Below are 12,304 nucleotides of genomic sequence, written 5' to 3'. Positions count from 1 at the left end.
CTACACAATGTCCATATCCCATCCATCTTCCTCATATTCATGTGTCTTATCTAAATGTCTCTTAAAACACTAACATCTTAACTACAATCTACAGAGGCGTGGTTGAGAGTGTGCTGACCTTTTGCATCACAACCTGGTACTCCAGCTGCAGTGCTGTCGACAAAAAAGCCTTGCAGAGGGTGGTTAGGGGAGCAGAGAAGGTTATTGGGGTCTCCCTACCTTCTGTCCAAGACCTCTTTCAGAGTCGATGCCTCCAGGAGACACGGTACATCATTAAAGACCCCTCACACCCCTCTCCATGAACTGTTTGTTCTTCTGCCATCAGGCAAACGTTACAGGAGCATCAAAACTAAAAGCACAAGGCTACTAAACAGCTTCCTCCCACAGGCAGTCAGACTGCTAAATAGCTGCTCCACCTGACTCTGCTTTGGACACTTTTAACTTGCACTGGACACTTATAACTGATTTTAACTGACATGTGGCTGTTGTGTTTTACTATTTATTGTTATGCTTATTATTTAGTGTTGCGTTTGTTATGTTATGATTGCACTGCTCCTGGGAAACGCTGTCTCATTCTGCCCTGCAGAGCTGATGTACGGTTAGAATGACAATGAAGTTTTTTGAATCTTGAATCTTGAAAAGCCTCTAATGTTTTTCCCTCTACCACCACGCCAGGCATCCACCACTCTCCGAGTAAAAAAAACTTGCCCCTCACATCCCCTTTGAACCTAACCCCCTCCCACCTTCAGGGTGGAAATGTCTTAATACTGTAGTATTTGACATTTCTACCCTGGGAAACAGACACTCCCTGTCCGATCTATCTGATGACTGTGGCATCCGTCCGTCTCGAAGGACAGCGGAAAGCAGCACTGGAGTGACCATTCCAGGGTACTGGGCAGGAGGTGTGGAGATCCTGAGATGCCCCAGTCATCAAGATCCCCCTCTCGGTCTCACCGGTGTAGTCCGAAGGAAAGCTTATGAAGCGACACGTCTGTCACCAGCTCGGCTGCAGGAGCTGCCGGAAGGATGTTCGGTGACGTCCGGCTGCCCTAGGGGCTCCACTCCGGATTTGCTGTCTGGGTTTTACTCCCGTAGTCTTCGTCTCTCCGAGGCAGTGGGGCTACTCTTATCATAATCTTATAAACCGCTATCAGATTGCTCCTCGGCCTCCGACGCTCCAGAGAAAACAACCCAAGTTTGTCCAGCCTCTCATGGTAGCACACGCTCTCTAAACCAGGCAGCATCCTGGTGAACCTCTTCTGCACCCTCTCCAAAGCCTCAACGTCCTTCCTATAGTGGGGTGGACCAGAACTGGATGCAATGCTCCAGATAAAAGACTGTATCTGTAAAGCTCTCGATATTAAGAAGAAAAATTAGAAAGGACGGGTTAGAGAGAATAAAACTCAAAAAAGAAACTATTTAAATATTAGCTTTATTTGTCCTGTGTATGCATCAAATTAAATCAGCGAGGGCAGCCCGCAAGTGTCACCATGATTCCAGTGCCAATACAGCATGCTCAGAACTCACTAACCCTAACCGGTCGGTCTTTGGACTGTGGGAGGAAACCAGAGCACCCGGAGGAAACCCACGTGGTCACGGGAAGAACGTACAACTCCTCACAGGCAGTGATGGGAATCGAACTGCAGATGGTGGTCTCCAGCTCTGCCAACGTGATGGTGCCAACCATGCCACCTGGAAGTACAGGTTAGGCACAGAAGTAATCTCCCTCACCTCTGTTCAATCACACACTCTCAGGGCGCAGACTACAGAGTAAAGCTCCCTCTACGCTCTTCCATCACTGGGCTGAGATAGAACAAGTTCGATACGCAGAAAAAATGCCCAATGTACATCCATCTCTGTCTCGCTGTCACTTCTTCTCCTTCCCTCCTCTCGCTCCCTCCCTCCCTCCCTCTCTATCTCCTTCCCTTGTCTCGCTCCCTCCCTCCTGTATTTCTCTCTGTCTCTCTCCATCCCAATGTCTTTGTCTCCCTCCCTCTCACACTCTTTCCCTCCCTGTCCCCTCTCTCTTTTATATCTCCCTCCTTCTCTCCTTTCTCTGTCCCCCTCCATCTATCTCCCTCTCCCTCTCTCTCCCTCCATCCCTGTCTGTCTCTCCTCTCTCCCTCCTTCTGTCTTTCTCCCTCCCTCTCTCCCCCTCCCTCCCTCTCTGTCTTCTCTCCCCTCCCTCTCTCTGCCCCATCCTTGTCCCCCTCTCTCTCCGCTCCCTCCCACCCTCTCTCTCTCCATTCCTGTGTCTCTCTCCCTCCGTTTCTCTCTCCCTCCCTCTCTCTCCATCCCTCCCTGTCTCTCCCCCCTCTCTCCCTCCTTGTCAGTCTCTCCCCTCTCTCTCCCCTCCCCTCTCCCTCCCCCCTCCCCCCCTCCCCTCTCTCCCCTCCCCTCTCTCCCCCTCCCCTCTCTCCCCTCCCCTCTCTCCCCTCTCCCCTCCCTCTCCCCTCTTCCTCACTTCTCCCTTCCCCTCCCTCTGCCTCCCTCCCTCTTCTCCCCTCTCCCTCCCCTTCCCCTCCCCATCCCCTCCCCTTCCCCCTCTCCCCTGTCCCCCTCTCCCCTGTCCCCTGTCCCCTCTCCCCCCTCCCCTTGCCCCTATCCCTCGCTCCCCTCCCTCTCCCTCCCTCCCTCCTCCCTTCCATCTCTCTCCCCTCCCCCTCCCTCCCCCCTCGCTCCCCTCTCTCCTCCTCCCTCCCTCCTCTCACCCCTCCTTCCCTCCTCTCACCCCTCCCTCCCTCTCTCCCTCCCCTCTCTCCCCCCCTCCCCTCTCCCTCTGTCCCCTCCCTCTCCCCTCCCTCCCTCCTCCCTCCCATCTCTCTCCCCTCCCCCTCCCTCCCCTCTCACTCCCCTCTCTCCCCCTCCCTCCTCCCTCCCTCCTCTCACCCCTCCTTCCCTCCTCTCACCCCTCCCTCCCACTCTCCCTCCCCTCTCTCCCCCTCTCTCCCCCCCTCCCCTCTCCCTCTGTCCCCTCCCTCTCCCCTCCCTCCCTCCTCCCTCCATCTCTCTCCCCTCCCCCTCCCTCCCCCTCTCACTCCCCTCTCTCCCCTCCCTCCCTCCCTCCCCCCTCTCCCCCTCCCTCCCCCCTCTCCCCCCTCTCCCCCTCTCCCCCTCCCCCTCTCCCCTCTCCCTCTCTCATCCCTCCCCTCTCCCCCACAATCTATCTATCTCTCTCTCTCTCTCTCTCTCTCACACACACACACACACACACACACACACACACACAGTAGAAACAGCATGAATGAAATAAGCAGAAAGGCAGGACAGATCCAGAGTAGAGCTCCCCGTTGGCACTGCCAACTGCTGGCACGGCGAGGTGAAAGACTTTGAACAATTATGTAAAGCCAGCGATGAAGCCAAGGTAACTGGGAGTTGGCGGATTTGTTGAAGATGTCACTGATAACCTGACTGTGGAAGCGGAGACTGAGAAAGGGGAAGGAGATCTCGGAGATGGATGAAGGGTGGGGTGGAAGTGGGGGGCAAAGTTGGTGATATTGACGGGCTCAGCGTGGGAGCAGGAGGCACCAATGCAGTGGAGAAAGACTCGGGCAGAGTTACAGGTTTAATGGACTTCCACATAGTGAACAAATAGGCACAGCTGGGACCCATGCAAGTGCCCAGAGCCACAGCTTTGCTCCAGAGAACGGGAAAGGAGCTGGAAGGGAAATTATTATTCCTGGGAAGTACCAATCCTTCCAGACGGAGGAGGGGGAAGTGACTGGGTCTGCTCTCAAGAAGCAGAGGACCTTAAGGGCCGTTCCTGATGGGGGATGGAAGTGCAGGGGGACGGGACACCCCCAGTGAAAACAAGACGGTCAGAGCCAAGGAACTGAAAGTCGTTGAAGTGGCGGGGGACGCGCGAAGAGTCACGGATGTAGGCAGGAAGGGGGACTGGGATAGAGTTGGAATCAAAGGGCCTACCATGGATCTTGGGTAGGAGGTAGAGATGGAGGGGCAGGAGAGGGACGAGGTTGGAGGCAGTAGATGGGAGATCTCCAGAGGTGATGGTGGGGGAGACCGTGGCCCGATGCTTCGGGTTCAGGTGAAGAATTTTGGAAAAGTGTGGAAAATCAGCCCAGCATCGGGTTACACTACAGACGGCGCGGCGCTAGGGAGTGTAATAGAACAGAGGGGCTTGGGGGTGGGGGTAGAAAGTCCATCGTTCTCCAAAAGCAGCGTCACAGCTCGACAGCTGATAAAGGCGTGTATAGCGTGATGGTCTTCACCACGCAAGGCACTGAGTGCAACAAGTTATTGGTGAGGCCACCTCCGGGAGAACTGTGTGCAGTTTTGGTCATCCTGTTATCGAAAAGACGCAGTTAACTGGAAAGAGCGCAGAGAAGATTTATGAGCACGTTGCCAGACCAGAGGGCCTGAATAATAGGAGGGGTTGGCCAGCCGAGATCTTCCATTCCTTGGAGCGTGAGAGGAGACAGTTTGGAATTATGAGCGGCGTGGGAGAGGTGGACGAAAGAAAAATGGAGGGGCTACCTGAGAGGGAGTTGTCGGAAGTTGAAAGAATGGTCCAAAGATTATTATCGCTGACATAGAAGAGTACAGCGCAGTACAGGCCCTTCGGCCCACAATGTTGTGCTGATCCTCAAACCCTGCCTCCCATATAAGCCCTCACCTTAAATCCCTCCATATACCTGTCTAGTAGTCTCTTAAACTTCACTAGAGTATCTGCCTCCACCACTGACTCAGTCAGTGCATTCCACACACCAACCACTCTCTGAGTAAAAAACCTTCCTCTAATATCCCCCTTGAACTTCCCACCCCTTACCTTAAAGCCATGTCCTCTTGTATTGAGCAGTGGTGCCCTGGGGAAGAGGCGCTGGCTATCCACTCTATCTATTCCTCTTATTATCTTGTACACCTCTATCATGTCTCCTCTCCTCCTCCTTCTCCCCAAAGAGTAAAGCCCTAGCTCCCTTAATCTCTGATCATAATGCATACTTTCAAAACCAGGCAGCATCCTGGTAAATCTCCTCTGTACCCTTTCCAATGCTTCCACATCCTTCCTATAGTGAGGTGACCAGAACTGGACACAATACTCCAAGTGTGGCCTAACCAGAGTTTTATAGAGCTGCATCATTACATCGCGACTCTTAAACTCTATCCCTCGACTTATGAAAGCTAACACCCCATAAGCTTTCTTAACTACCCTATCCACCTGTGAGGCAACTTTCAGGGATCTGTGGACATGTAACCCCAGATCCCTCTGCTCCTCCACACTACCAAGTATCCTGCCATTTACTTTGTACTCTGCCTTGGAGTTTGCCCTTCCAAAGTGTACCACCTCACACTTCTCCGGGTTGAACTCCATCTGCCACTTCTCAGCGCACATATGTTGTGAAATTTGTTGTTTTGCAGCAGCAGGACACAAAAGTGACTATAAATAACAAAAATAATTGTATAAAAAATGTAGAAAGAGAGCAAAAGAGTAAGACGGTGTTTGTGGCTTTTTTGTATGATTCAGAAACATAGAAAACCTTCGGCCAGCATGAACACCTACTCACGTTAGAAATTATCCAGGGTTACCCACAGCCCTCTATTTTTCTGAGCTCCATGTACCTACCCAGGAGTCTCTTAAAAGACCCTGTCGTATCCGCCTCCACCACCGTCACCAGCAGCCCATTCCACGCACTCACCACTCTCTGCGTAAAAAACCTACTCCTGACATCTCCTCTGTACCTACTTCCAAGCACCTTTAAACTGTGCCCTCTTGTGCTAGCCGTTTCAGCCCTCGGGAAAAGTCTCTGACTACCCACACGATCGATCTTATACATCTCTATCAGGTCACCTCTCATCCTCCGCCGCTCCAAGGAGAAAAGGCCGAGTTCACTCAACCTATTCTCGTAAGGCATGCTCCCCAATCCAGGCAGCATCCTTGTAAATCTCCTCTGCACCCTCTCTATAGTTTCCACATCCTTCCTGTAGTGAGGCGACCAGAACTGAGCACAGTACTCCAAGTGGGGTCTGACCAGGGTCCTATATAGCTGCAACATTATCTCTCGGCTCCTAAACTCAATCCCACAATTGATGAAGGTCAATACACCGTATGCCTTCTTAACCACAGAGTCAACCTATTCAGCTGATCCTAAGATGGTCTCTATCTCTACCTTGATGGTGTTAATGAGAAGAGGATATAAGAGGACATGTCCTGTATGCCCATGGTGAGGGGACGGTTCCTCATGCTGAGTGCTGCCTTTCGAAGCTCAGATTAGATTAGATTAGATTATGAGGACACGCAGTCCTCTTTTATTGTCATTTAGTAATGCATGCATTCAGAAATGATACAATATTCCTCTGGTGTGATATCACAGAAACAGAGGACAGACCAAGACTGAAAAACTGACAAAAACCACATAATTATAACATATAGTTACAACAGTGCAACAATACCATAACTTGATGAAGAACGGTCCATGGTCACAGTAAAAAAGTTCAAAGTCTCTCGAAAGTCCCACATCTCACGCAGACGGGAGAAGGAAGAAAACTCTCCCTGCCATGCCCGACCACAGTCCGACTCTGAGTCATCCGAAAACTTCGAGCCTCCGACCAGCCCTCCGGCACCGAGCACTGTCTCTGCCGAACGCTTTGACCCCAGCCCTGGCTACCAGCAGCAGGCAAAGCCGGGGATTTTGGGGCCTTCCCTCTGGAGATTCTCGATCGCACAGTAGCAGCGGCAGCGAACCGGGCATTTCAGAAGTTACTCCAGATGTTCCTCCGTGCTCTCACGGCTGTCTCCATCAAATCAGAATTGTGCACGGCATCCCACTTACAAATACGATATCATTTCACCGGAGAGCTGCGCATGCTGCGTCACGCCGCCATCCTCTCCTCCCGCCTCCCGCCGGAAGCTGGAGTTGTCCTCGATGCCAGGGAGACTCATGTCCCTGATGGAGCTGTTGAGCTTACAGCCCTCTGCAGCTTTGCCTGACCTCTCCATGCCAGACCGGGCCGCAGCCGGGTCAGGACGTTTGCCACGGTGCACCTGTGGAAATTTTCCAGAGTCTTTGGTGACATACCAAATCTCCTCAAACTCCAGCCCGGCAATTGAGCTGAATTGACTTCATTACTTACATCCTTCACATAGACGAGGAGTAAAAATCTTTATGTTACGTCTCCAACAATGGGCAATCATAGTAATTTATAATAAATAGAACAGTCAATGTAATTTAGGGTACACTCAAATCAGCGTGAGTTCATCAGTCTGATGGCCTGGTGGAAGAAGCTGTCCTGGAGCCTGTCGGTCCTGGCTTTTATGCTGCGGTACCGTTTCCCGGATGGTAGCAGCCGGAACAGTTTGTGGTTGGGGTGACTCGGGTCCCCAATGATCCTTCGGGCCCTTTTTACACACCTGTCTCTGTAAACGTCCTGAATAGTGGGAAGTTCACATCTACAGATGCGCTGGGCTGTCCGCACCACTCTCTGCAGAGTCCTGCGATTGAGGGGGTACAGTTCCCACACCAGGCAGTGATGCAGCCAGTCAGGATGCTCTCAACTGTGCCCCTGTAGAAAGGTTCAAGTGTGACAGTGGAAAAGTGTTTATGGAACCGGAGGAGACAGAAGAGGTACTTAATGAATACTTTGCCTCAGTATTCACTATGGAAAAGGATCTTGGTGATTGTAGGGATGACTTACAGTGGACTGAAAAGCTTCAGCATATAGACATTAAAAACGAGGATGTGCTGGAGCTTTTGGAAAGCATCAAGTTGGATAAGTCACTGGGACCGGATGAAATGTACCCCAGGCTACTGTGGGAAGCGAGGGAGGAGATTGCTGAGCCTCTGGCGATGATCTTTGCATCATCAATGAGGACGGGAGAGGTTCCATTGGAGGGTTGCAGATGTTGTACTCTTATTCAGGAAAGGGAGTAGGGATAGCCATGGGAATTATAGACCAGTGAGTCTTACTGCAGTGGTTGGTAAGTCGATGGAGAAGATCCCAAGAGGCAGGATTTATGAACATTTGAAGAGGCATGATATGATTAGGAATAGTCAGCATGGCTTTGTCAAAGGCAGATCACGGATCTCCCACCCGGCACTTATCCCTGTGAGCGTAAGTGCTACACCTGTCCCCACACCTCCTCTCTTGTCACCATTCAGGGCCCCAGACAGCCCTTCCAGGTGAGGCAACACTTCACTTGTGAGTCTATTGGGGTCATCCATTGCATCCGGTGCGGCCTCTTCTACATCGGTGACTTTACATAGGTCCCTTGAAGACCATATGGCCATAAGACCATATCTATAAGACCATAAGATATAGGAGCAGAAGCAGCCATTCGGCCCAACGAGTCTGCTCTGCCATTCAATCATGGGCAGATCCAATTCTTCCAGTCATCCCCACTCCCCTGCCTTCTCCCCATACCCTTTGATGCCCTGGCTAATCAAGAACCTATCTACCTCTGTCTTAAATACACCCAATAACCTGGCCTCCACAGCCACTCGTGGCAACAAATTCCACAGATTTACCACCCTCTGACTAAAGTAATTTCTCCGCATCTCAGTTCTAAATGGACGTCCTTCAATCCTGAAGTCGTGCCCTCTTGTCCTGGACTCCCCTACAGTGGGAAATAACTTTGCCATATCTAATCTATTCAGGCCTTTTGACATTCGGAATGTTTCTATGAGATCCCCGCTCATTCTCCTGAACTCCAGGGAATACAGCCCAAAAGCTGCCGGACGTTCCTCGTATGGTAACCCTTTCATTCCTGGAATCATTCTCGTGAATCTTCTCCGAACCCTCTCCAGTGTCCGTTTACTCGTCTGGGACAATCTATTCCATGGACTGAGTACAGGAATTGGGACGTTATGTCGAAGACGTTGGTGAGACCAAACTTGGAGCATCGTGTGCAGTTTTGGTCACCGACCTGCAGGAAAGATAGCAGGAAGATTGAAAGAGTGCAGAGAGGATGTTGCCGGGACTTGAGGGCCTGAGTTATAGGGGGAAGTTGAATAGGTTAGGACTTTAATCCCTCATTAGGAGATCGGGGAGATCTGGGAGAAGTATACTAAATTATGAGGGCATATACAAGCAGAGTTTCTCCCTGAGGTCGGGTGCAACCAGAACGAGATGGATACAGTGGTTCTATTTAATGTACAGCCTGAAATTCTTACTCTTCACAGACATCCACAAGACGGAGGGAAACCCCCCCCACCCCCCAAAAGAATGAATGACCCGGAAAACATTAGAACCCCAAAGGTGAAATATTTAACCAGAACTTCTTCATTCAGGCTGGTCCGAGTGGATGTGGGTTTGATTGCAGCATTTAAGAGAAATTTGGATAGGTACATCGATGAGAGAGATAGGGAGGGCCATGTCCAGGTGCAGGCGGATGGCACCAGGTGTAAGACCATAAAGCGGGGGGGGGGGGTGCCAGCTGGCGGTGTAGTGACATCGGCACTGGACTTCAAGGCAGATGGTTATGAGTTCAAACCCAGCCTTCTGCATCTTGCCATGAAGACCCTATGGTCCATGGAGAGTCAGACTCAACTTAACGACTGAACAATAAGACCATAGGGTATAGGAGCAGAATTAGGCCACTCAGCCCATCGAGTCTGCTCCACCATTCAATCATGGCCGATCCTGGATCCCACTCAACCCCATACACCTGCCTTCTCGCCACATCCTTTGATGCCCTGAACGATCAGGAAACTTCCGCCTTAAATATACTCACGGACTTGGCCTCCGTCGCAGCCCGTGGCAGAGAATTCCACAGATTCACTACTCAGGCTAAAGAAATTCTTCCTGACCTCTGTTCGAAAAGGTCACCCCTCAATTTTGAGGCTGTGCCCTCTAGTACTGGACACCCCCAACATAGGAAACATCCTCTCCACATCCACCCTATCTAGTCCTTTCAACATTCAGTAGGTTTCAATGAGATCCCCTGCATTCTTCTAAATTCCAGTAAGTACAGGCCCAAAGCTGCCAAACGCTCTTCATATGTTAACCCTTTCATCCCCAGAATAATTTTCATAAACCTCCTCTGGACTCTCTCCAACGACAACACATCCTTTCTGCGATATGGGGCCCAAAACTGTTGACAATACTCCAAGTGCGGCCTGACTAGTGTCTTATAACGCCTCAGCATTATCTCCCTGTTTTAATATTCTATTCCCCCTGAAATAAATGCCAACATTGCATTTGCCTTCTTCACCACAGACCCAACCTTTAAATTAACCTTCTGGGAGCCTTGCACGAAGGCTCCTAAGTCCCTCTGCACCTCTGATGTTTGAACCTTCTCCCCATTTAGATAACAGTCCACAACATTGTTCCTTTCACCAAAATGCATCATTTTACATTTCCCAACACTGTATTCCATCTGCCACTTTTTTTTTGCCCATTCTCTTCCAGTTTGTCCAAGTCCTGCTGCTGTATGCATGGGATGGGCCTGTCTCTGTACTGTAGTGGGTAGATGGGGCAAGATAGAGAGACAAGCTGGCATAGACTAGATGGGCCGAAAGTCAAGCCTCTGTGCACTATGACGCTACAATGGACCGACAAAACTTTAATTCTTCAGATTAAGCAGTTACTGGATGAATTGGAATGCAATTAATTAATGGGTCAATCAGTTTAATTGGGTCAATCGGAGATTGTGTGGATCATCAAAGATTAATTTTTGGTCAGATGAATAGAATTGTTTGATCGATTGAAGTGGGTCAGAGTTTATTTGACGGTCCATTTGGAGATCAATTGACTCCGGCAATCAGAGTGTGGTAGATTAGAATCCAAAGGCTTAGTGGGACGATTGAGTGTAACTTTGGAGTACTTGTAGGTCTAATATTTGCTCAATACTGTGGGTAGATCAGATATTTATTGCTGAATAGCTGTTGGATCAATTTGTTTGGGTCATTTGAGTGCAGATGATTGATTGATTGGATTTGAGGTCAGAACTTGATTAGTCGATAGTCAATCGGAATTAATTGTAGTGGATCCCTGATTAATTTGTGTGATGGTGTTTAGCGGGTTTCGAGAGCCCGACGGAACCCGACGAGTCAATCGCTTCAGCAGGGTCGCCAATGGTAGCAGCTCACCGGGTGCTTTTTCAGCTCGGGGGCCTTCCGGAGTTCAGAGTTCGATTCCGGTGGCGTCCGTAAGGCGTACGTTCTCCCCGTGACCGCGTGGGTTCCCTCCCACAGTCCAAAAACTTACCGGTTAGTAGGTTAATTGGTCATTGTAAATTGTCCCATGATTAGCCTGGGGTTAAATCGGTAGGTTGCTAGGTGCAGCAAATAACTTTTTTTAAAATTGGAATTTATATATCGCTTCTGGGTAGCCTCTAACCTGATGGCATGAACATCAGTATCTCGAACTTGCAGTAATTGTCCCCCCTCTGCTTTACCATTCCCCATTCCCATTTCTCTCTCTCCTTACCTGCCCATCACCTCCCTCTGGTGCTCCTCCCCCTTTCCTTTCTTCCATAGCCTTCAGTCCTCTCCGATCAGACTCCCCCCTTCCCCAGCCCTGTATCCCTTCCACCAATCAACTTCCCAGCTCTTCACTTCACTCCCCCCTCCCCTCTCCCGGTTCCACCTATCACCTACCACCTTGTACTTCTTCCTCCCCCTCCCTCCACCCTCTTACTCGGACCTCTCCTTCCTTTCCAGTCCTGATGAAGAGTCTTGGCCCAAAATGTCAACTCGTTGCTCTTTTCCACAGATGCTCTCTGGCCTGCTGAGTTCCTCCAGCATTTTAGTGTGTGTTGCTCTGGATTTCCAGCAACTGCAGGCTTTCTCGCGTCAGAATTTAATCAGATTAGTTTAATTTAGTTTTTATTTGTCAGTCATTTGGAGCTTAATTCTTTGGGTCTGTCAGGGCCTGATGAACCAATCAGAATTTAGTTTGAAGGGGCCGATTTTGAGAGGGGCAAATTGAGTTTGTTTGCCAGGCGAGTCAAGGCGGGAATAGCCTTTCAGCGTCTGATCAGTCTGCTCTCCTTGGCCGTCGGCGCCACGGAGCCAGGCGCAAAAGTGCAGCGGGCACTCGGCAGCCAGGCAGTGTCCGTGGAGAGAAATGGATGGTGGATGTTCTGGGTTGAGATCCAGATAGAGATAGAGAGAGATAGAGATAGAGAGAGAGAGAGAGAGAGAGAGAGAGAGAGATAGAGATAGAGATAGAGATAGAGAGAGAGAGATAGAGAGAGAGAGAGAGAGAGAGAGACAGAGATAGAGATAGAGATAGAGAGAGATAGAGATAGAGAGACAGAGAGACAGAGAGAGAGAGAGAGAGAGAGATAGAGAGAGATAGAGATAGAGATAGAGAGAGAGATAGAGAGAGAGAGAGAGAGAGAGATAGA

Source organism: Mobula birostris, chromosome 28, assembly GCF_030028105.1.
Source record: "Mobula birostris isolate sMobBir1 chromosome 28, sMobBir1.hap1, whole genome shotgun sequence".
Taxonomy (NCBI): Eukaryota; Metazoa; Chordata; class Chondrichthyes; order Myliobatiformes; family Myliobatidae; genus Mobula; species Mobula birostris.
This window is presented reverse-complemented; position numbering follows the sequence as displayed.